Source organism: Meriones unguiculatus, chromosome X (assembly GCF_030254825.1).
Source record: "Meriones unguiculatus strain TT.TT164.6M chromosome X, Bangor_MerUng_6.1, whole genome shotgun sequence".
Taxonomy (NCBI): Eukaryota; Metazoa; Chordata; class Mammalia; order Rodentia; family Muridae; genus Meriones; species Meriones unguiculatus.
Window position 1 is genome coordinate 119,673,239 of NC_083369.1, and position 21,278 is coordinate 119,694,516.

Below are 21,278 nucleotides of genomic sequence, written 5' to 3' on the forward strand. Positions count from 1 at the left end.
TCCACTGGTGTTGAGAGACATTAATGACAACTGGTTGCTAATTTCTATTATTTTGTTGTGGGGTGTGTGTGTGTGTGTGTGTGTGTGTGTGTGTGTTTGTGTGTGCGATTCCCTTCTTCTGGTTTTGCTTGTGTGAAATTATTGATTTCCAGTGTTTTTTTGGGTGTAGTTACCCTCCTGTGTTGGAGTTTTCCTTCTAGTGCCCTCTGTAGGGAGGGATTTGCCGAAAGATATTGTTTAAATTTGGTTTTGTTGTGGAATATCTTGTTTTCTCTGTCTATGGTGACTGAAAGTTTTTCTGGGTATAGTACTCAGGGCTGGCATCTGTGGTCTCTTAGGGACTTCAAGACATCTGTCCAGCCCTTCTGGCTTTCAAAGCCTCTGTTGAGAAGTCTGGTGTAATTCTCATAGGTCTACAAGTGTATGTTACTTGGCCTTGGCCTTTTTTCCCCTTGCTGCTTTTAATCTTCTTTCTTCCGTACATTTGGTGTGTTGCTTATTATGTGGATGAAGGATTTTCATTTTTGGTCCAATTCATTTGGTGTAAGCTTCTTGCCCATTTATAGGCATTTCTTTCTGTAGGTTGGGGAAATTTTTTTTCTGTAATTTTGCTGAAAATATTTTTGGGGCTTTTGATTTGGGAATATTCTCTGTCTTCTATTCTTATTATATTATATTTTTATTATTATTATTACTGTGAACGGGTTCGAGACAGGGTTTCTCTGTGTAGTCTTGGCTGTCCTGGACTTCTTTTGTAGATCAGGCTGGCCTTGAACCTCACAGAGATCTGCCTGCCTCAGCTTCCTGTGCTGGGATTAAAGGCATGTTACACTGTGGCTGGCCTATTCCTATACTTATGTTTGGCCTCTTTGTAGTGTCCCAGATTTTCTGGATGTCTGTGTTAGAAACTGTTTAGATTTAACATTTTCTTTGATCAGCGTATCAATGACTTTTATCGTGTCTTCCATGCCTTTGCCTTCTGGTTGTCTTTGGTACTGGCAGGCTTTAAGAATTGTCTGTTCTATCTCTCGCATTCTATTGGTGATGCTTGACCTGTTGTTACTCAGGTTTTCCATCTCCAGGATTCCCTCAGTTTGTGTTTTCTTTATTGCTTCCATTTCCATTTTCATGTCTTAGACAGTTTTATTCATTTCCTTCACCTGTTTAATTGTGTTTTCCTGCATTTTTTTCAAGGGATTTATTAATTTCTTCTTTAATAGCCTCTATCATCTTCATAAGACTGGACTGAAGATCATTTTTTTTTGTGTGTGTGTGTGTTCTGTCTGTTTTAAGATATCCTGGGCTTCGTGCAGTATGGGAGCTGGGTTTTGGTGGTTCCATAATGCCCAGGTTCTTGTTGATTATGTTCTTATGCTAGACTTTAGCCTTCTGGTTGTCTCTGGTACTGGCAGGTCTCTAGTAATGCAGGTCACATTGTGGGCCAGACAATGGATAACTGGGGAGCAGCTGTGGCTTACCATTGTTCGCAGTGTTTTAGAGGGAGCAGCAGGCAGGGGGTGAGTGAGGTTAGTCTTACGTAGTAGTCCCTGATGACCACAGGCCTCTGGGAATGCAGGTAAAATGTGAGTCTGAGAGCCTAGGGGACAGTGCTTTAGCTCACCACTGCTGGACCTGCCCCTGGGGATGCAGCAGGCAGGGGGCTGTGGCATAAGAGTTCCACATGCCTGTCCATGGTGGCAGCAGGCCTCTGGGTATGCAGGCTGAGCTGAGGGCTGATAACTGAAATGTTTGACTTTAAAAGGCAGCGTTTTATTGGAGAGCAGCAAATGATGAGGGCAAATTTGAGTATGCGTTTGAAAGTGAGGGGAATATAGCCTACCTGATACCACAGGAGAGAAAATTCCAGATAGTGTGTTGATTTTAGTAACAGAATAGTCTAATTCACAGATTCAAACATCTTCATGATCTCAGAGTAGGATGAGTGCTTTACATGACCACACACGGCCATCGTCTACTGAGGACTGAGGACTGTGTAGAGGGCCTAGAGCACACTTGTCATGTACTGTATCTGCTGAGTGCATCTCCAGCCCTAAAATGTCTGTAAAGAGGCACATATTTAAAAAAAAAAGATGCAAGATATGTGTACTTAGAATAAATGACCCACCCCTAAAGGAAGTATGACTTTGTGTATGCGGAAAGTAATTAAAGACTGAACTGCAATGACACCAAAGTGAGAGTCCGTGAATTCAGGAGAAAGCAGTGAGAGAATGAGCAAAGCCACTCACCAGTCTTGTAATTGCAAAGGCTCATATGCACACTAAATCTGCTTCAGGAGCCACAAGGAGAGATACCTAAACCCAGGTATTACATGCTTTCCCTTGTGTATGAAGACTTGCAAAGAGAAAAGGAAAAGAAAAACAGTGGTGGAAAATGGAGTGGAGAGGATGGCAGTGAAGGTAGGAGGGAGTGTGGACTTGCTCAAAGCGCCACATGAGCATGCGTGGAATCCCACTCAATTCTACACTCCACAAGATCAATTTACAACTCAAATACCATCAATGATTAAAAGGTCAGACATCACAGAAACAAAGACAGCACCTGCAGAGATCCAGAGTTTGTCTCTCAGCACCAACAATACCTTAGCAGGTGGCCTAAGGTAAACCTAGCATTCCAACAGCTGTGGATCCTCTGCCCTCTGCTGGTCATTGCCAGGACTGCACGAGCACAAACAGGATAGAATGGGACCGTGAAATAAAACAATCTTTGAATATAGGCCGAACACTTGAATGGGAACTTTAAAAGTCATGAAACTCAGCTACACAGTGACTCTGTAGGAATAATTTTAGCATGTTTTGTCATGACAAAGATGCTAGGCAAAACCAAAATGAAGTATGTTTTAAGTCTATCAAAACTGGTTAAAATTTAAAAATTATTCATCCCAAAGGTGAGAAAATCAAAGACTTCCAAATGTTTTAAAGTGGTGATGGGAATGTTAAATAATATAGCCCTGTCCGAAGCATGTCAGGGAACTCGTGGTGTAACACAGTTGGTGGAATGTTTGTTTGGCTTGCCTCAAACCCTGGAGTCAATCTCAGTGAACTGTTTACTTCAGGCTGCATGATCTGCACCCACGCTCCCAGCGCTCAGGAAGTGGAGGTAAGAGAACCAAACGTGCAACATCCTCCTTGGTGGTGTGTGACAAAACTTTTCCTGGGGCGGCACAACACACTCTCATGGGTCTACTAACCCCAGACAGGTAACCCACAAAAACCAGAGTCCATCTTCGTGAACCAATGTGTTTTCTTGTCTTGCTTTCAGGAATATGGGTGAGGGGTTACTCACAGGAGCAGAAATGACTCAAAGACAGCTGCATCACCAAAGTCAATCCCAGCATGGGTGACATACGACAAAGCTGGGATTCTGGAGCACACTGCACAGCCTACAGGAGCTCATCAGGTTGGAGGGTCCTTTCCAGGTGCCTCAGTTGGTCTAAACCTCTTCCAGGCAGGCACTGGTTTCTGCTTCTTGCACGAAGCTGGTCTGGTCTCAGAGCCACCTTTGCACCTTGGCTTGTCTGAGAGGGACTCTGGGCTTTTTATTGATTACTCTGGCAGGGAGGGGCTTAGTGGATCTAATGTTTCAGAAACTTTCTGAAGCTCTTTTGAATTATTGTCTTCCTGCTTAAGGAGCTTCCCTGCCGATTTGAAGTTTCCAGTCTCACAGAAATTTTTACCAATCACTTGGCTGTATGGTCAGTTTGCAATCAGCCTTACATAGTCCAGACTGTCCTAAGAGAAATGGGGAAACAAAGAGACCAATCAAGCAAACAAGAAAACTCTGTTAGTGTTTATGCCTGTATAAAGTTAGACAGAGCTCAACAACTGTACTGTTTAGGGCCAGGCAACATGCATACACCTGCACAAGTTGACATAGAAATGGCCAGAAGGCCACTGTGACCTCCATCCATGGTGGAAGAATTTAAATGCACATTAATAAACGATTGTCTAAGCAGGCTGCGATTCATGCATATAATCAGCTTATACCCAAATCTGATTTAGGAGCAGTTTTTTTTTTTTTTTTTTTTTTTTTTTTTTTTGAGCTGCAGGTTTCCACTAAAAGTGTTACCTTTGGCTTGGCATCTGGATGCCTTTTCTTTTTCTGGCGAAGGGGGACGGGGGTCAGGGGGATTGGTTAAAGGGATGAAACCCAAGGCCTTGCATGGTCTAGGTAGGTGATGTAACTGTTGTCATACACCTCAGTTCAAGGGAGGTCGTTTTGAGAAAAGGAACCAAAAAGCCTTATGAATGACTCTGTTTGCACTTGGAACTATTTTATTCCCTCATGTTTTTATTGTGACATATACCAGATATCTGCAAAGCCAGAAATGGGCTGAAGGGAAGACTGATGCTGGGGTGAGGCTTTTGAGTTCCTGAGAACACAGAACATACCCAGACTCTCACCAGCAGAAGGACCTTTGCGGTTTAAAGCAGGCTGTGTTGGGAATAGGATGCCACTGCATCTGGGGTTCCTGAGGCACACCAGGCTGCTGTATGAATCCTGCTGCAATTCCCAGGTAATCTGCTTCCTGAAATACACTAGTGTCCTAGAGAAATCCGTGCTCTTCTCATGTTTTCATGCTGCCCCTTGTATTGGCTCTCTTCCCTGATTCCCAGAGGCTGGACATACACCAGTAGATTACAGGATCCTCAGTGTTCCGGCATGACTGACAGTTCCGGAGGCTGAACCAATAACCACCCTGAGAAAGGTTCCAGGTGCCTTAAGCTTCCGTGGGAAAGGGATCCTTTTGGCCACTGCATGAAGGCTACAAAGACCCTTGACAGAAATCAGAGGTGTCCTGGAAGGTTCTCTGACTCTGGAGGAGTAAGGTAGAAAGAGAAAAGCAGCAGCAGCGACCGCAAAGATACAGCCAAGCTCTTCTCCTTGCCAACAGGCCCTAGTCCCTGGGTGAATGGCAAGAGGAAGGTCAGCATGTGGCCTGCTGCACACCATGCAGGAAACCCATGGCAAGACAAAACTGGACCTAGAGGGCTCTAGGGAAGCTACAATGGCATAGTGATGTCCAGGAAATTGCAACACTCCCTCGTGGAGAGAGAAGACTCACGTGTTGGAAACTTAGTACGCACAAGGTGACTGTACAAGGTTATCCAGTGAACAGACCACTGAAAGGGGGCGGAGCTTCTCTGGCCACCTTGTTGAGTTACCTCCAAGCCATGCAGGAGGAGGACACAGGGATGCAACTCTCTGAACACTCACTCATGCTGAGGGGGGTTTGGGGTCACAGAGCTGCCTTTGAGTCTTTCCTGCTCTGGTGAGTGACACTGTGCCTATAGACCTGTAGACGACCCCAACACACTCACTGGTTAGCCCAACTGGACTTGTGCTGAATAGGTTTTGGTTTGTGGCTCGTGTCGTATTTGGAGTGTGTGGGCATTTGTTCACATATCTCTAGGAAAAGCCATACAGCAGCTGTTGAAGAGCAGGGGTCCACTGCGGGCATCAGAGTGTCCCCATGTTGCCATAAAGTGCAGTACGGCTTTGAAGACAGAGTTGCAGGCTGTTCTGGAACCAAAGAAATATGGTTGGGGAGCCAAGCTTTGTGGATCTGGCCAGTAAATCCCTGCTGCCTTAGAGTCCAGGTCAGGGTGTAAGCGAGTTCAAGCATGCCCTGGCAACTTAATGAGATTCTTCTGTAAAAATGAAATGAAATAAGAAGTTATTGGATAGATGCCTATTGACATACCAAAGCTGACTCTGGCTGCCAGGTTCTCCCAGCATCTCTCAGTCCCTACCTCTTACAGAGTCCTCAGGGCTGGCATATCTCACCCCCTATCCTAAATGTCCCCAGACCAGGGATTGGGCTGGGCTGCCCTTCTCCTTTCCCCAGCAGCTCTTCCCTATATAACGCAGCCATTTGAGTATGATGACCTCTTTGCCCATTAGACCTCTTGGTCTCCTGACTCTCCCCTCACCCCTCTCTCTCTCCTCTTCTCCTCATCTGACTCTGATGGTCATGTCCATGCAGGGATCTCCCAGGGGCCTCTGCCACTGGCTGTGCTGTTCCTCGTACTGGCAATAAACCTCCCTTCTCCTCCACCACAGCTAGGAGCACTCAGGTCTCCCTTTTATTTCTTTCTGTGATTCACCTGGTGCCGAAGCCATGGAACTGGCTAAATAACACTCCCCATACCCTCCCCAAAGAACTCAGGATCTTTGAATCAAGCTGGTGATCTGATTCTCTTAAGGTACATATGGACCATTTGTTTCTGCTGGGTCCTGCCATCCATCTAATTTGACCCCAAATCCTTTCTGAAAAATGATTTACTTGTTTATTTTTAATGTGCTTTGGTGTTGTGTCTGACTGTCTGTGTCACAACCTGACCGTTGTGTGGGTGTCGGTTCCTCCTGGAACTTGAGTTCCAGACAGTTTTGAGCTGCCATGTCGGTGCTGGGATGTGAACCCGGCCACCTATGAAAGAGCAGCCAGGGCTCTTAAGTGCTGAGCCATCACTCCAGCCCAGATTCTAGTTTGCCTCCTCAACTCCTCCTCCCCTCCACGTGCTCTAACCATGCCTCTCATCCTCACTTCTCTGTTTTTAATCTAATCTATTCCTTTATTTGCATGTGGCTGTTTGCCTCTGCTTGCCTGGCTGTGCATCTCACGCATGCAGTGCATTTGCAGGCCAGAAGAGGGTGGCAGATACCCTGGGTGTGGATTTCTGTGTCTTGTGTGGCTCTTGGTGTGTGATGGCTTCTCACCCAGGTTTTCAGGATCAGCTGTCAGTGCTCTTAGCTGCTGGGCCCTCTCTCCTTTACCCACAGTCCCTTCTCAAGGAGCACAACTTCTCTGTTTCATGATGAAGCTCACTCTCTGGAGCCCTTTCATTTCTTAGGGGTGCCCCTGAGCCTCGGGGTGACGAGCCTCAAAGGAAGCCAGTAGCTACAGAGGGCAACATCTGTTTACTAACAGGCGCTGGACTTATTGGAACAGAGTCAGTGCCAGTCAGTCACAGGAGCAAATGGCCTCATTTGGAAACAAGGTCCTCGCACATGTAATATTTTAAGTTAAAACGAGACCACAGTGGATGAGAAAATGTCTTAAATCCCATGACTTGAATTTGTAGAAAACCGCCAAAATCAGGGTCTGACGATATGTCTGAGCAATTCAGAGCAACTTTGGCTCAGTTAGGGACCAGGTATCTGGGTCCAGGTGCTCACATCAGGTGGGCTGCACATCCTGTGACTCTGGCTCCAGGGCTTCTGATCCTTACTTCTGTCCTCTGTGGGCAAGCTCAGACAAACAGCTATAATAGTTTTTGAGAAAAAAAAAATTTAAACACTGGAGAAGGACTAGCAAATTCAGAGAGCTGCAGAAGTGGGGAGATCCTGTTTACAGAGAGCACAGCTGCACCCACCAGAAGAGAGAAGAGGCCGGGAAGGATGGCCTCTTGAACAGTCATGGGCTGCAATGTGTTGGAAAGCCCTGGATCTGAGCCAGCAGAGCTCAGGGTACTTAGTCTGCCCTTTTCGCCTAGTTTGGAGCAGTTTCTTCCCCTGTCGCCTAGTTTGGAGCAGTTTCTTCCAAGGGCCCTGAAAACCTAGTGAAGCTGGGCTGTGCCGAATGGGCGTTTACAAACACAGAACAAGTTGTAGACCCAGGATGGAAAGCCCACACTGCATCCAGATCACCCAGGTCATTACAGAGCAGGGAAGCTCATGCTGCCACCATGTCTTCCCCCAAAGCTGGGTAAACCGTCTCCATGATTGTGACCGGTCTACAAAGTGCCTCAGACATATCCAAGCATTCACGGGGCTTCTAGACACCCCTTCGGAACTACCTGAGAGGTAAACTGTGTTGTCTAATCGTTTTGTGGTTCCAGTTTACTCAGGAATCAAAAGGACACAGGCACCTCTTGAGTTCATTTTTGGGTAACGCCCAGTACCTCCTGTTTACTTCAAAAAACAAAAGCCCGTACTTCATCCTCGTGGTTTATGACTACACAGAAATGAGATTTGGTCAAAGCTGTTGCGATAGCTGCTCCTCGTCTCAGCTCTCATGCTTTCTGCCCTACTCCCACACTGACATCAGCAGCCACTCCCTGAAGGTCTTGGATCACAGGGCAGGAATGAGAGTATGGGAAACAGCCAGTAGGAAGCCATAGGGCTTCGGCATCCCTGCTGTGCTTCAAGGCCAACTGTGTTAGGACAGCCTGCTACATCTGAGAGCAGGGGGAACAGTGTATCCAGCGATGAAGAATGAACTAATGCTTTGACTAGCTGTGGGAATGTCAGAGAGCGGGGAGACCAATGAGTCTGAGGGTTTGCACCAGTCAGCAGCTGTGTAGTGGCTTCTGATGTACCCAGCACAGTGTCCACATAGTAAGGAAATGTCAGGGAGACACAGGCAGAGCTCTCCCTAAAACACTCCCACAGCTTGTGAGCAGGACTCCATGGCCAGTCTTGGTGCCTCCAGGCCTTTGCTCTGCCCTGGGCACTGCCGATGCCTGGAGTACAAGAAAGTAGGAAGACAGACTAGTAGGAATTGAAAAGACATGGTTGTAATGAGGGTTTGGGGCCCCCTTCTGAGAGAGAATGATTTCACAGCCATCAGAAGAAGGCCCTTGAGTCTCCTCTATAGGGACTGGAAATTGCACAACACACATTCCTGCATCTCTGAGGACAGCCTCCCAGCCTTGACTAGTGTGTCCACTGGGGTCCTTGCTACACATGTCCTGACGTCTCCTCATATCACATGGGACTTGAAAAGACACGTTTCTGTTCTGCTGATGTGGCCAGTCTGGCTCTTCTGGTGTCACTGTCCCTGGAGGCAGGCATTCTTCCCCATTGTACTCACTGCTTCATGAGGGTCTTTCTGAGGTGGACTCATGTGCGCAAAGCCTCACAGCCCCAGGTACCCTCTCTGCTTCTGAGTGTCTCCTGAGTTGTTCCTTTAGGTTGTCCCCTGGAGGATCTGTACCCTAGTCCTACCTTAGAGTCACCCATGCAATGTTACCAAGGAGAGGATGGGAGCCCACTTTAAGGGTGTCCTGGGCATGTGGCATTCCTGAATTTGACTAGTGGTGAGGTGAAATGACATGGATGACAACATGTGGGGAGAAGGACTTGCAAGTGGCTGAGTGATGATGATTCCTGTGTCAGCTGAAGGTAGGGTTAGAATGGCACCCTTGGCTGTTAAAGTCTGCCTCTTCTCACGGGGGAGAGTGGCTGTGCTCATGGTCCCCTACAAGGGATCCTTTTGAGAAAGGCTTGGTGGCACATCTTGACTTACCTCCATGCAGGGGGCTTAGGGACTTCTATGCAGAACTTGGAGAGCCCCTGAGGCCCAGGCAGGCTCCAGAGGAAGAGGTCAAAGTGCTGGCAACCCTGCCTCTTATGCTGTCAGAGAGCGAGCCTGGTGCATGTGTGGCTGTTGGCATTGCAGTACCAGTGTGGCAGTGTGGTGTGTGAAGCAGAGGGACCCATTAGCATGTCAGACCCAGACCTTGGAGAAGGGGGGCATGCCTCTGCCAATCATCTCGCTGGGGAGGCCCAGTCTGGTTCCTGTAAAATGCCACAGTGTAGACTGTCCATCCCCAACTGTTGTTTACATCTTGGGGTCGTTTGTCCTGCATGCAAGCCTTCCTTTGCCTGCACTTCAAGGTGACTGGAGCCTGAGGACAATGACTCAGCTCTGTGCCTTCAACCTTATACAGGAATGACACGAATTAGACATCACAGATTTCAGGACAGATACTCCTTGAGGGGAAAACATGCCTCTATGCGAAGTAAACAAGTGACCGGGACTGAAGGTGAGGGAGGAAAAATGAAGGCAGGGGCAAAAGAGAGGCCTTCTGGTTTGAGCTTACCTATGCAGCAGTGTTCCTGATGCAGGCACTAATGGCCACTGTGTTTAGGAACCCCAAGCCGACAGCCTTCTCATGACCTGAAGCCTTTGGACATTTTTCTCTGTCCTTCCTCCATTTGGGAACTCTCCCATCACACAGAGGTTGTTTTTCAGATCTGAATTTCAGTTTAGTGTTGTGCAACAGGCCTCAGAGCACATATGGGCCAAGGGAAAGGCGACTACGTGTTCTGGGATAAATGTTGGAGGTGACTTTAACATTTCTCAACGTGGTGAGCTAATGACATCCCAGAGCTCACAGGGCTGCCAGACAATCAGTCGCCATGTCCTTCTCAGCAGACTGGCAGGAGCAGAGTCAATTGTAGTAGGATTCAGATGGCGTCTGTGCTGGACATCCTGGTGAGCTGGCTGAAGTTACCTCCTGGTTTGACTGACTATCCAGTGGATCCTCCTGAAAGATGCCCAGAGGCCCTGTGTTAGAACCTGGACCTCCTCAATTTTTCAGCCTGACCCCATGGTCTGAATCAGGCCACACCTCCTGCATCTCTCTCTGCCCCAGAGTTAGGAGGCAGTATGCGATGTGACTTAAGAGCCCTCAATATACCACACCCGGCTTCCCCTCAGTCCCTGTCACATAGGAGACACTGAACTAAAGCATGTGATGAGAACTTTCTAGCCTCCTCTAAGCAGTTATAAAGAGTCAGATCTTGAATTTCTTCCAGGGCTTGGTCTGATATTGCTCTGGGAGAATGATGATGGATTGGACTGGACATGAAGGTTGCTCTTGGAAGGCCTCTTCTGGCTGTCTCATGCCATCTCTCTCCTGTTGGCAGTCTGTTGGGGGTGGGTCTGATGCTAGCCCTTACATCTGCTTAAACCTATCCTTGTTAAAAACAATAACAAAAAACCTTTCCTTATTGTGTAAACCTACCTAAGTCATTATATCTGATTGAATTATTAAACAGCCTATACCCGGGCAGGGCAGAATGGGGTCAGCATGGGTAAGGTTCATGGACTTTAGACAGGAGAATCACAGGAGACAGACAGCCAGGGAGAGAGGAGGAAGGAAGATGCCATGATGGGTTAGAAGGAGAAGGAATCACAAGGGCTTGAATGAAGGATTCCAATAATATTGTGGAGAGTCCCAGATGAAGAATACAAGAAAATGCCAATGGATTTCAGATGGAAAGTAGACCAGATGAAGAGGACTAAGGTGGAGGGCATTGGATGGGGCTGGGAGATGGGAGGTGAGGTTATTGAGAGAGTGGAGGTGAAATATCTGCCAGGCCCAAGGTGAATAAGGCAGTTATAAAATCTAACAGGTGTCTGTGTCTCATTATTTGTGATAATATCACCATGATAATCTTAGGGCTAATAATAAACACTATATAGCCCAACACTCTTTTTTATTTACAAAACCAGCAGTCTTTCTCACTCTTCCCATTTCTTTCTCACTTTCAGTCTTTTCCTCTGCTTGTTGAGACTGCACCTCACTGGTTAATCTTGGCTGGCCTGCAGTTCAGTATGTAGACCATGCTGTCTGTAGACGCATAGAGATCTGCCTGTTCCTGCATTCAGAATGCTGGAATGAAAGGCATTTACCCCATGTCCAACATGTCCTCACTCCTAATGGAGCTGTTTTCAGGGCTTTAAAGACAGCTTCCCCTTCACCTATCCCTCTTCATATGTTACATTTTTTTCTTGTCTAATGCTCTCCATTCTGCATCAAGGCTCAGTCATGGCCTTGAAGTCCTGTTGTTATGACAAACCTCATTCCTGGAGGGAATTTATTTGTCAGCTTTTCACTTAGGAGTGGACCTTTTACTTTTTTTGGTCACCCTTCTGATCAGAGGGGTCTTCTTAGCACTATAAGAAAATTAAAGGCATAGAGGCCAAGACAATTGCCTGTTTCATTCACAAATTCCAGGTTAGAGCAAAGTCCCTGGCCCACAGAGAGTTGCTGATTGAAGGAATCAAGGAATTCCTGCATCAGATTTTCTGCATAGTAAGGCTAGCCGTGAATGAGTGGTAACAGTGAGAATTAAGGGGTTCTATGACAATGCATGACTGATCTCCATCAAAGGAGCTCCAGCATGAATGGGAAGTGTTGGAACCTGGCCCAGAGATGTGTCCTACTCACAGGACCCCTATCCCAGTCACCCTGCAGGGCTGAGATATGAAATACTTCCAGGAACCACACCAGCTTCATGAACAGGACCTTGACAAACACTATCTGGCTTATTCATATGAACACCACCACCACCACCACCAAGACGATCACAGCCCCATTGAACTCTGTGTAACCACTAAATGGCCAGCCTTTACGCTGAATGCTTACTGGATGTTGTTTTACACAGAGGGACATATTTCTGCCACAGTGCCTAAGACAGAGCTCTAGTCCTTCTAGTGAACACTGCAAGGGTCTCTTTCCAAAATTTAGACAATACCCCAGGGTTCACAGGGTGAACCATTTCCATGTTCTTTCCATGCTAGGGGCATAATGCACTAGGCGATCTTTGTTTCTCCTCCCAGAGCCTGTCATTGGCTGGAGAAGCATCCTGAGCACGTGCAGCGCGCTCATTGGTTGGTGGGTAGAACAATGCTCACTGGTTACCAGTCTGTCCGGGAGTCTATGGAAGGGATTCCTGCTGAGCCACTAGGGTGGCTGTCCCTAGGGCTGCCCAGTAGGCATCAGGTACCATTTCCCAGGAATGAGAAAGTCAGGAGGTGGCACCATTGGGGTCATGATATCCTGGTCTTCATGCTGCTACTGCTGCTTCTTTGACCGAGTTTCAGCCGTTTCCTCAGGATGCTGCACAGAGAATTGTACTTCTTTCAGTGGAAGATTGAATCTGTCGAAAGAGACCGGGAACAACTGGAAGGTACTCCTCCTCAGGCACTCAGTGTCCTAGTCTGCACTGCAGGAAACACCTCATCACTGCTCTCCTTAGTCGTGAGCACAGGGAGGTGAAAGATGGGTAGAGGCCTGCAACAGCTGTCCACAGTGGCTGGTTGAACAGTAGGGTATCCCTAGGCACCCATGCAATGTTCACCATGGGTGAACATTGAAGCCTGTGAGCACAGGGGGAGGTGGTAAAAGATTGGTTGAGGCCTGTCCACAGTGGCTGTTGAGTGGTAGGTACCAATACATTGGATGGAACATTGAACAGTGTACCAAATTCTCTTGGTGTGCCAATGATTTTGACCAATTCACATGACTTGGGACACAAAAGGCCCTTGAGAGCTTTTCTTCTACTTCCAGGATCAGGGAAGCACTCACATTTGAACACAGATTTGGTCTTGCTTCCCATCCCAGCTGGTATTTGGAGGCGAGAATGGGGTCAGTCTCAGTTCTCTGTCATGCGTGAGAGATCAGGGACCAAGATTCAATGCTGCTCACTCTGTTCCCTGAAAGTCGGGTCTCACTTCAGTGAGCACTAAAGAGGAATAGGTGGAGGCCTGTCGGTGGGTGGGAGTCTAGGTTAATTTCAACACTATCCTGAGCTGGACGGCCTCCAAGCTCTGAGGTCATTCTAACTTGTCTGGTGATTCCTCGTTCCAAACATGTGGGTAATATTCATGAGCAGTCCTTCAAGATGAGCCCTAGTCTCTCCATGCCAATCCTATAGCCATGTGGGCATGAAGCAGGAGGGTCACAAATTTGATGCCTACCTGAACTGCATAGTGAATGAGTCCCAGGCCTGTCTAGGCCCACAGTGTGAGCCTTGGCCTCAAGAGTCCAGATTCACTTCATGAATTATCTGGTTGTAGTGCTGGTGATGGAAACTAAGGTCTTCATGCTGGACAACCACTGGACAAGTGAGCTTCACTGCCATCCTTTCCTCACTATGCTGCCTGGAATGGCCTTGTGCTTGATCTGCAGCTTAGGAAGGCCTAGAGCTTTTGATCCTGCTCTGTCATTCTCCCAGGTAGCAGAATTACAGAGCTGTGGCCATAGGCCTTTCTCTGATGAGCCGCTTAAATATCTGCATGCTGTCTCTCATTGTGGTGACTTATTGGCTAATTTAGTGATTGAGGTGCCCTAAAGAAAGTCCACCCACAAACACAATAATAGCAATATCATTTGACCTCTAAGGTGTACAAGACACATTTGGAAGGGGTTATCATGTATGTACCAGTTAAAGTTTCCAAGAGAAATGAGGAGGCATTGGTTGCAAAAATGGACAGAGTTTTCAAGAAATGTACTTAGTGTTACACAGACCATGAGAGGATATGTGTTTATCACCAAGGCTACCTGGGTCCTGCTCTTAACCATGGTGATCCTGGGCATAGCATGGCAAAGCCAAGATTTCAACCTGTACATTCTACGTTCAGAATTGTGCAGAGATCCACATCCTGCTCCCAGACCTCACCCTGTGCTCCTCAAATCAGAAGCTTTCTGCTTGCAGGAGGTCATGATTTTGTAACATACCTTCTTGGGAGAGGATTCTTTGGAGTGGGTATTTGCTCTTGAACTGAACACTAAAATTGTGAAGGGCATTGCAACTAGTTGTGGGAATTGATTCTGTCTGGATTGAAGAATGCTTCTTATTCAGCACCGATGATGTGATTGACCCTATGTCTCTACGAGCTGGAGAGAAAGTTGCTGCATTTGTAGAGGAAGACCTAATGTCACATGAACTGAAAGCCACCGAAGTGACCTTTGCATAGGTTTGGGAAGACTCTTTTCCCATGGGTTTTCAACCTGCTATCCCCTTTCAGAGCAACCTCTCAGTATTACTCACATAGTGCAAGTCATGAAAGGCAAATTCCTGCTCCGCTCTAGCTGTAGGCTCTTTTCTTGTGTGTGTGTGTGTGTGTGTGTGTGTGAGAGAGAGAGAGAGAGAGAGAGAGAGAAACAGAGAGAATTAGCATACGGTGAGTGTGGAATCACCTGGTTACAGAGCTTCCTCCAACCTCAGTCTTTTTACATGGTTTATGTGCCACCATACTCAACCCTAAGTTCCATGTCTTACAATGTAAACTCCTGTGTTGTCCCAGTGTCCAAAGAGCAGGATTCACTTAGACACAGCACCAACTTGCCGCTTGTCTGCCTTTTGTCAGGTAAAAGTCTGCTTTTTGAAGGATGCATTCAACAAAAGTGCAAGGGCTGTCTGAAATGTGTCTGTTAATCTTTCAGAAACATTCACTGAGCTACCACTTGCAACCCACTGAGTTCTCCCATTTCTGGTGCAAGATCTATTGACTTTCATGGATTATAAACATAGTGAAAGCATGCCCCAGAGCAGAGATTTGGTGAAAATGTCCCTTAAACATGCTGCCTATTACTTGGGATCTCTAAGGGCTCTGATCATCCAAAGCCTTGCAAAGCACAAAGGGGAATGAAGCCCTAGAATTCCCTCTGGAGCTGGTGAGTGTTCAGGAGAAAGCCTCCATTTTTATTTTCTCACACCCATTGATCATGGGCATCACAGCTATTCATGTAGCAAGCAAAATTGGGACTCTGTTATGAAAAGTACTGTATGAAGGCTTAGGCTTCATGGGTCATGGTCACATCACTGCCCTTTGACATTTTCGGTATTCAGTGCTGATGTGTTATGTACAGATCTTCTGGTCTGTGTGTCCGGTAAGAATACAAAGAGTCTTTACACTAATTCCTGACTCACCCCTGTATTAAATCGAGTTTCTCATCACAGTTTAGTCACATCTGAACATTTGTCAAGACTGGATTCAATGTGTGTATATAGTCAGAATGAGGGTCTGTATCTCACTCTATCCCCTTCTACAAGGTAGAGAATCCCTTGCACCTCTGTTGTATAGAAAGGTCGTCTCCACTGCCTCACAAACATTCTGAATCTGTCTGCATCCCTTGTGGTGTTAAGGGAACAGGGCTGTGGTAATGGGCCCTGGACATGAGGCTTGTGGGTAGGCTCATTCGGCACCATGGCTGTGAGGTTACATGACATCCTGACACCGACAGGTCTGTGGTGTGGTGAATCATCAACCTGGGGATATAGGGTGGTGGACAGGAGAGTGCCTGGTACTTCATTTCTCAAGGAAAGGCCAAATGTTGAGAAATGACCATGGAATTGATACTGACAGCTGGAAAGACCCCAACAGAGAAAGAATCCCTAGTGAGCCAAGCTGTCCTGCAACCAGGGAGGATGACTTTAATCTGGAAGCTTTGGTTCCATCAGAGCCTTTACTATCCAAGCCCTTCCACAGGCAGTGTTTTACACACACAGGATTCCATTTTGATTTTTGATCATGTTTTCCTATCTGCTTCCTTACCTTGTAGGTTTGTGTTGTCTTAGAAGACGATGGGCCTAGAGAACCAGACTGCAAGATCCAGTATTTATCTGCTTGTGTTTCCCATGTGAAGAGAGATATCATCTACATCACTGATGAATACTACTTCTATCTAGACAGTATTTCTAAAGGTTTGATTTACATTTTAAAGACACGTCACGTTTAACGTTTTGAGGTCTTTGTATTGGCATTGGTTTGGCTGGGCTGCATTCAGGAGCTCTTCAGCATTGGACATGGATCTTGGGCACTGAAAATAAAGCACAATACAGGTATGAACAGGTAATATTTGTAAACGTCACACTGTCATTTATTAGGTGCTCAGTAGTTGAATGCAGCGAGTAAAATAAGGACAAGTTTTTCATTCACATGAGTATTGAATTCTCATGGTAAAATTATTACAAATCCTTACATTTAAAAATCTTTACTTTTAAATTTGTGTCTATATGTGAGTGTGTCTGTGTTCATGAGTACAGTTGCCTGCAGAGTTCAGAAATGAGTGTCAAAACCCACAGAACTGGAGTTACAGGAGATTGTGAGCCACAGGGAAAGTATTTTGAAAATACTGAAAGGTACTGTGGCCAAAGAGATGGAGCCTGTTGCTTAGTTAGGAGCACATAGTTCTCTGGCAGATAACCTGAGTCCAGTTCTTAACACTCTGTGTGCATTTATCCCTGTGTGTCCCTGTGTGAGTGCGTGTGTGTGTGTGTGTGTGTGTGTGTGTGTGTGTGTGTGTAGAGAAAGAGAGTGAGAGAGACCAAGAGACAAAGAAGGGAAAGGAAACAGGGAGAGGGAGGAAGGAGAAGAGGAGGGAGGGAGAGTGAGAGAGGCTCAGAGAGGAGAAATAGGGAAAGCAAGCGGAGAGAGAAAGGAAAAGAGACAATGAAGAAAAGGAGAGATTGAGAGATTGAGAAAGAAAGGAAGCAAGGAATCAGTTGGGAGAGGGAGGAAGTATATATATATATATATATATATATATATATATATATATAGAGAGAGAGAGAGAGAGAGAGAAGGTAGAAGGGAAGGAAAAAGAAGGTAAGACAGGAAGTGGGTGGAAGAGAGGAGGAATTATGGAGACAGACAAAGAAGGAGGGAGAGACAGGGAGAGAGAGGGGAGAATATGAGATGGAGAGGTAGAGAGGAAATGAAAGGGATAGAATGAGAAAGACATAGAGAGACAGGGAGAGGGAGAGAGAAATTGAGGGATAGAGAAAGTGGAGAGGGAAATAAAGAGAGGGAGACTGGGGGAGATGTGAAGTTGGAGAGAGGAGTGAGGGAAGCAGGCAGGGAGATGGAAAGAGGGAGGAGGAGAGAGGGAGTGAGGGAATGAAAGGATGGAGGGAGAGAGGAGTAAAGAAGGGAGAGTAAAGGAAGTAAGGGGAAGAAAGAGAGGACAGGGAAGGAAGCAATATGGAGAGAGAAGGACAGAAACAAAGAGAAAGAGGGAGGAAAGAAGGATGGAGAAAATGAGGCATGCAGAAAGTCAGTAAGATGGGAATAAGAGAGGGAGTGTGGGAATGAAAGAGGCAGGGGGATAAGAATGGAAGGAAGAAGAGAGACAGAGTGAAGGAAGGAGAGAAAAGATAGAAAGAAGGACAGAGGAAGAGGGGGAAGATTGGGAGGCAGGCAGGGAGACAGAAGGAGAGAGGATGACTGAGGGGGTAAAGTTATGAGTGGAAAGGGAGGGACAGAGAGAAAGTGAGGAAAAGAGACAGAGCAAGAGAAGTAGGGCGAGAGGAGGGACAGAGCAAAAATAGAGGGAGATAAAGAGCAAGGAAGTAGTGGGAGACTGGAGATGGAGGAAAGGGAAAGCAAGAGGGAGAGAGAGAAAGGAAAAGAGACAATGAAGAAAAGGAGAGATGGAGAGATTGAGAAAGAAATGAAGCAGTTGGAAGAGAGAGGAAGTATCAATCATGAGTGAGTCAAAGAGAGTGAGGGGGGAAAGGGAGGTGGAGAGTGAAAATGGGAAAGAGAAAGAGGCAGATAGGAAGAGATGGGTGGAGAAATGGAAAGAGGAAATGAGAAAGGAAAAGAGAGAGGGAAGGCAAAAGAAAAGGATAGAGGTCTGGAGAGAGGAAGGATGGCACAGAATGAGTAAGAGGGTGAAAGATGAGGGTAGGGGAAGAGAACAAGAGAGGGAAAGAGAGGGAAGTGGAGAGCATGACAGGTGGTGAGGGAGAACTGGGAAAGTGTGTTGCCAAAGTCATAAGAAGACAGTGGGGGACAAACTGAAAGATAAGGAGCAAGAGAGATGAAGAGTCAGAGAGAGGCAGGAACCTGTGAAATAGGGGAGCAGGTAGAGAGAGGGAGAATGAGAAAGAGGAAAGGAGGGTGAGAGGAAGGGAGAGAGGGATGAAGAAAATGTACAGAGAGAGGCATAGAGAAAAAAAAAAGGAGTGGTATGGAGGGGGGCATGGTGGAGAAGAAAATAGGATGGAGACAGAGAGCAAGTGAAAGTTGTGAGAAGAGTGAGAAGAGAAGTTGGGAGATAGAAAGTGAGAGGTCCAGGGAAGGAGGGAGGGGGGACAAAGAGAAAAAGAGACAGATGGAGGGAGAGAGAAGTTAAGCGAGAGAAGAGAGGGAGAGGTAAGAGGGGGAGAGAAGGACTGAAGACAGCAATAGACAGAGGTAGAGGGAGGGAGAGTGGGGAAGAGATAAGGAAATAGAGATAGAAAAAGAGAAAGGGAGGGACAGAGAGGAGAGGAGGAACAAAAGGTGGAAAGAGGGAGAGAGGGGACAGAGAGATGAAGAGAGATACAGGGTGCCAGAGATACAGAGAGATAAAGAGAGGGAGAGAGAAAGAGGGATAAAGAGAAAAGAACAAGAGTGAGAGGGAGGGAGGAAGGAGGCACACAGAGAGAATAACAGTCAGTCTGAGACACTGGCAGAGAAAGAGGAAGAGTGGAGGAAGGAGCTAAGAGGAGTGAAAAAGAAAGAGGAAGACAGATAGTATAGGGGTGTATAGAATGGGAAGGAAGGAGAGGAGGGGGATGGAAAGAGAGGGGTAAGGTCGGGGGAGGAAGAGAGAACAGGAGAGAGGGAAAGTGAGACTGGGAGGAGAGAGGGGGAGGTAGAGACTGTTAGAGAGTGAGTGAGGGCAGGAGATTGGGAGAGAGGGGGGTGAAGGGAACATGAGAGGGTGTGAGGTTGAGATGGAAATGAGAGGGAGAGATGGAGGGAAGATTGGAGGATAGAGATAAGGAGGGAGAGAGACAGAGAGGATAGGAGAGAGATAAATGTAGAGAGGGAAAGACAGGGAAGACTGAAGGAGAGAGATAAGGAGGGAAAGAGATAGAGAGGATAGGAGAGAGATAAAAGTAGAGAGCAAAAAAAGAGTGGAAGGAGAGAGACAGAGAGACAGAGAGAGAGAGAGAGAAAGGGGGAGAGGTGATTCACGAAGAGGGAGAGAAGAGGGAAGGGAGAGAGTTGCTTAGCTTGAAGAAAGCCTGAGATACATGACATCCTGTCTTCAAGAGGACCCTGAGCGTGATCCATGCTAAGGGAGTGGAGGGAAAGCAATGTCTGAAAACTATAAATTTCCATTCTACCTGGGAGATGAACAAGCCACCTGCACTTTACACCTAATGCTCGCTTGACCATGGTGTTACAACCAATGTAACCAGTGCACTTTTACTCGAGAAAAGTTAAAATAGAATGGCCTGTATCCAGAGCCCTGTAAAGATGAGACTGCAATTAAATGGCAGAATTATTTTCAACTCAGCCATCTTTGTTTTCTCTTAGCCATCATAGGCTTCATGCCTTATAGAGGACACTGGTTAGATATTGAGTATTCTGTGCAAAATAGTTACCAAAAATCACAACACACTCACTGAGGGCCACAAAATGCAGGCAACTGGAAGAGCTAGGTAAAAGTTTTCTGTATTGCTGGCTTGTTTCAAAGATTCCTTTGGTAATATCTGTGACTAGCTCTCTGTGGGGTGTGCTGGGGAAGGCAAACATATGGAAGCATATATAACCTTGAGCCATTTATTTAAGTGGAAGGACTTTGTAAAGAGGTAACCAAGGGTAACAGAGGACATACACAGACATACTTCAGCTCTGAGGCACAGGGCTTACTAGGTGGAAGGTTCCTTGGGGTATTTTAAAAACAGCAGGAAGAAAAAACTAGCAGTCCAGAGAGCATTGCTGGGAAGGTGGTGAGAGAAAGCAGGATGCTGAAGGTAGGAATAGAAAGTGGGGTACTGGGGGGTTGGAGGCTGGGGACAGTGGTTGAGCTGACCTCAAAATGAGTTTCCCAAAGGTCCAATTGAAGTCATAAACGTGAAGAGTGACAGGGCAAGACATGGGGCAATGATAGTCCACTTCATGCTGTTTTTGTATGTCAGTCCTTGATCTGTCAACATTAATCACATGGGCTAATGGCCACTGACAATTAATATTTAGGACATGGTCTCTCATGAGCAGGACAGAGCCAGCAGAGAACCTCCCCTTTGACTGGTATAAAGAAGAATCTGAGGAGGGAAGTGGGTAACATAGCACCCCAGGTGTTGGCAGTTAAAGCAGGCAGGGCAGGTAAGAGTGACAGAGTGCGGTCCACAAGTGGTCAGAGCCAGTGTGGAGGGACAGAAGCTGAGCAAGGATTCAGGCTTCCCACACTCACTGCCACACTTTCTCGTGACAGGTGTGTGTGACCAGTATCCACAAAGGACAAGGAATCCTGAACTACACTATCTTTTTCACCTTCCGCGCACTGAACCTTCCCACTGGATACAGTCCTCTTCTAGGCCACATGGTCAGTGTGGTGATAATTCAGAGCATCCGGCCCAAGTACAACTGGAGAGCAATCTCCATGACCCCAGTGAAGAAGGTGTAGGGGTGTGGGCCCTGAGAACCCCTCTTCCATGTTATCTCTATAAGGACAGAGGGCCTCTTTTAATGCAAACACTTAGGTTAGGAATTCTAAGGAGACTATTAAACTTGAACCTTCTGGCCCACAGACTGCCTAAATTTGACTCCAGGGAGCATACAGCAGTGTGGGAAGGGCCCATCTTCCCATGATAAACCCTCAGCTTTCTAATCCGAGTCTTCTGGAGAATGAATCCCAGCAAACCCTCCACCTGCAGTGAGAGATAACAAGGGTAGAGTTCGTGTTATTTTAATAAATAAATTTTATGAGCAGCAACGGTGTTTACCCACAGCCAACTGA

General features: G+C 46.7%; 1 long non-coding RNA gene and 1 pseudogene across 3 annotated transcripts; both read left to right on the plus strand.

Moving 5' to 3' along the window:
• Window positions 1-1,163: 1,163 nt before the first annotated feature.
• Window positions 1,164-6,805, plus strand: LOC132650017 (uncharacterized). 3 transcript variants are annotated; one of them, XR_009588386.1, is made up of 4 exons: window positions 1,164-3,117; window positions 3,280-3,417; window positions 4,328-4,534; window positions 4,635-6,805. It is a non-coding gene; the product is annotated as an uncharacterized LOC132650017 (long non-coding RNA). The 3 variants fall into 3 exon arrangements; XR_009588385.1 differs by having other exon boundaries at window positions 1,164-3,436; XR_009588384.1 differs by having other exon boundaries at window positions 1,164-3,417.
• A 5,697-nt stretch (window positions 6,806-12,502) lies between these two features.
• Window positions 12,503-20,945, plus strand: LOC132649953 (cancer/testis antigen 55-like; annotated as a pseudogene).
• The last annotated feature ends 333 nt before the right edge of the window (window positions 20,946-21,278 follow it).